Here is a 4,218-nt window from a genome sequence, read left to right on the forward strand (position 1 = left end):
AATAATGGTGATTTAAAAACTAATGCTCAGCCTGTAAGAGTGAAACAGTACCCAATGACTCTCGAAGCCCGGGCAGGAATTACCAAACATATAAACCACCTTGGGGAGTTTGGTATTCTGGTTCCATGCCAATCTCCATGGAACACCCCTCTCCTACCCGTCAAGAAACTGGGGACTAACGATTTCCACCCAGTGCAGGATTTGAGAGAAGTTAACAAGAGGGTAGAGGATATCCACCCTACAATCCCCAACCTGTATACCCTGCTGAGCTCACTCTCTCTGGAGAGAAGGGTCTATACTGTTCTAGATCTCAAGGATGCCTTCTTTAGCCTGACCTTGGCAAAGGAAAGTCAACCCATCTTTGCCTTTGAGTGGTGAGACCCGAACCAGGGGTTTAATGGACAACTCACTTGGATGTGACTGCCACAGGGGTTCAAGAACTCCCCCACAATCTTTGATGAGGCTCTACACCAGGACTTGCAGGAGCATTGGTCCTCACACCTCGAGGTAAGCCTCCTACAGTATGTAGATGACCTGTTGATTGCCACTGAGGATGACGGCACTTTTCTTTAGGCCACCAGAGATTTACTCCTGACCTTGGACCAATTGGGGTATAAGGTCTCCACCAAGAAGGCTCAGCTCTGTGTCACAGGGGTGATGTACTTGGAGTACATATTAAGGGATGGACAGAGGTGGCTATCACCAGCCAGAAAGCAAGCCATTATGGGAATTCCAAGACCGAGATCCCACAGGCAGTTGCGAGAGTTCTTGGGATTGGCAGGCTTCTGCCAGCTATGGATACCTGGATTCACTGAGCTGGCAAAAACCCTGTATGAAGCCACTTGAGGGAATGAGTCCTTCTTCCTATGGACTGAGACTCAGGAGAGGGCCTTTCAGGAAATTAAGAAGGCTTTATTACAGGCTCCGGCCTTGGCTCTGCCAGATTCCACAGGCAGTTGTGAGAGTTCTTGGGATTGGCAGGCTTCTGCCAGCTATGGATACCTGGATTCACTGAGCTGGCAAAACCCCTGTATGAAGCCACTTGAGGGAATGAGTCCTTCTTCCTATGGACTGAGACTCAGGAGAGGGCCTTTCAGGAAATTAAGAAGGCTTTATTACAGGCTCCGGCCTTGGCTCTGCCAGATATCCATAAGCTCTATCTCTTTGATGATGAATGAGCGGGAATAGCAAAAGGAGTCCTGACCCAAATGCTCGGGCCTTGGAAGAGACCTGTGGCTTACTTGTCAAAAAAACTTGATCCTGTGGCCTCGGGATGGCTGGGCTGCCTCAGAATTATTGCAGCCATGGCCTTATTGGTTAAGGATGCAGATAAGCTCATGCTGGGACAGCCCCTTATGGTCACCACCCCTCACTCAATTGAGGGGGTCCTTAAAAATCCCCCCCAACCAGTGGATGACAAATGCTTGGTTGACACATTATCAGGCCTTGCTCCTTAATCCCCCTTGCATCCAGTTCCTCTCCAGCACGGCTCTCAATCCTGCCACTTTGCTGCCAGAACAAGATCTTGAGGTCCTGCACGACTGCCTGTTTTGGTTTTTTGATTTTTTTTGAGACAGGGTCTCACTATGTAGCCCTGGCTGGCAAGAACTTGCCATGTAGACCAGGCTGGCCTCGATCTCACAGAGATCTGCCTGCCTCTACCTCCAGAGTGCTGGGATTAAAGAGGTGTGCCATCATGCCTGGCTATGAAAATCATTACAGTTTGTCAAACTTGAAAGTTCACTATACAAACAAGTCCCTCTTTTATTTCCTTCTCTCTTCATCTGTTATGCTTTGAATATGAGATGGCCCCCACTGGCTCATTTGCTGAATGCTTGGTTCCTCACCTAGTGGTGCTCACTTTGGGAGTATCTGAAAACTTTGAATTGGGGCCTTGGAGGGAAAAGGTCACTGGCGGGGCAGGGGGGCATCATATGAAGGCTACATCTGGTCCCCAGGCCTTTCCTTGCTCTCTGCTTCTTGTCCGTCAACTGTAAACCTAAAAATTTACAGCCAGTTTTGAAAGAGATGCATCTTAGCTCTGGAAATTGTTACTGAATATGTCAATGCTGTTGTAATGAAATGCTTCTTCTAATTATATGGTTATTAAATAAATAATTTTTTTAAAAAGAACCTTTGCCATATGCTCCTGCTGCCATGATGCTCTGCCCAAGCACATAATGACAAGGAACCACAGACCAAACCTCTGAAACCATGAACTAAGATAAATTCTTCCTTCAAGATGTTATGTCAAGGGCAGGAGAGATGGGTCAGGGACAAGAGCACTGGCTGCTTTTACAGAGGACCTGGGTTCAGTTCTCAGTATACACAGTAGCTAACAAACAACTGTCCATAACTCCAGCTCCAAGGGATCCAACGCCCTCTTCTGGTGTCTGTGGGCATTACGTGTGCAGGTACACTTACATACATGCAGGCAAAACCCTTATACACATAAAATAAAAATAACTGGGCATAGTGGTACACACCTTTAATCCCAGCAACCAGGAGGCAGAGGCAGGCAGATCTCTGTATGATCAAGGCCAACCTAGTCTACATATCAAGTTTAGGGCCAGCTGGGGCTACAGGGAGACCCTGTCTCAAAACAAAGAAAAACCCACATTAAAAAAATTAAAGATGCAGCCGGGCATGGTGGCGCATGCCTTTACTCCCAGGACTTGGGAGGCAGAGGCAGGCGGGTCTCTGTGAGTTCAAGGCCAGCCTGGTCTACATAGTGAGTTCCAGGACAGCTGGGGCTACAGGGAGACCCTGTCTCAAAAAGACCAAAAAAAAAAAAAAATTAAAGACACTACATCAGACAGTCTGTCACAGGAATAAGAAAGCTGATACACCATGCCTAACACAGTTCCTAAAACAACAATAAAATGTATTTATTCTAGTCAGTTCCCAGCACCCACATAGCAGCTAATAGCCATCCACAACTCTGGTTCCAGGGGATCTGATGTCCTTTCCTGAACTCTGTAGGCACTGCACACATGGGTGCACTTACGTATGTGTAGGCAAAACACACATACACGTAAAATAAAAATAAACAAATAAATAATTTTTTTCACTGTATGAACATACCATAAATTATTTCTAGTTACCCAAGTCTAATATAGTACGGTAAACCCCTAAGGAAAAGTAAGGAAATGAAAAATAGGAAATTAGGACCAGGGTTAGGGAGAGGGGTGGGGACAGGACAGAACAGGCAGCAGTTTCAAGCTGCTCTTATGTCTGTGTATTATTACTCTTTACAACTTACATATTTGTTTTAAACTTTACATCAATTCAATGTATAATAACAAAAAATGAAAAAAGAATGGGTAAGTTTGATTTTTTTTAAGTGTATGAGTGTTATGCCTGCATGTGTGTAAATGCATCCATGTTGTACAATGTCCACAGAGGACAAAAGAGGGTGTCAGAACCCCTGGAACAGGAGTTACAGGCTGTTGTTAGCCACTATGTGGGTGCTAGAAATCGAACCTGGGTCTTCTACAAGAATAGCCAGTGCTCTTGATTGCTGAGCCATCTCTCCAGCCCCTAAAGGGTTATTTAAAAATAACTTTTATTGAAATAATAAGTTCAATTTGAGCCAATTGTAGGGGTTTTTTTCATTTTGTGTGTGTGTGTGTCTGTGTGTCTGTGTGCGCATACCTCAGTGCATGGAGGTCAGAGGACAACATGCAAGAGTTAGTTCTATCCTTCCACCATGTGGGTTCTGTGGATTGAACTCAGGTCTGCAGGCTTGGCAGCAAATACCTTCACCTGCTGAGCCATCCCACCATTCCAGCCCCTGTGACTTAAAAAATGTTTTGAGATAATTTTAAACTTATGAAAAAACTGCAAAAATGGTACAGATAATTTCCATATATCCTTTTCCTGCCTCACCCTTATGCTAGAACCTTACATAACCACAAAACACTTAACAAACTATGAAACTAACCTTGCATGATACCATTAACTGAAGTTTAGAGTAGATTTATATACTGCCCTTTTCCCCAATGTATGTTCTTCTGGTTCCAAGACTTAGTCCAGACTCTTACAGTCACTTGCTATGTCTCCTCAGTCTTTTCTAACTGTCAGGCATTCTTTCCTTGTTTTTAACTTTGGTACCTTTGCAAGATACTGATCAGTTATGTTTTACCTTTTTTACATTTATTTATGTATTCTCTGACACACCTGTGCATGTGTCATGGAATGCATGTGGAGGTCAGAGGG

This window comes from Nannospalax galili, unplaced genomic scaffold (genome assembly GCF_000622305.1).
Source record: "Nannospalax galili isolate Female #2095 unplaced genomic scaffold, S.galili_v1.0 scaffold341, whole genome shotgun sequence".
NCBI lineage: Eukaryota > Metazoa > Chordata > Mammalia > Rodentia > Spalacidae > Nannospalax > Nannospalax galili.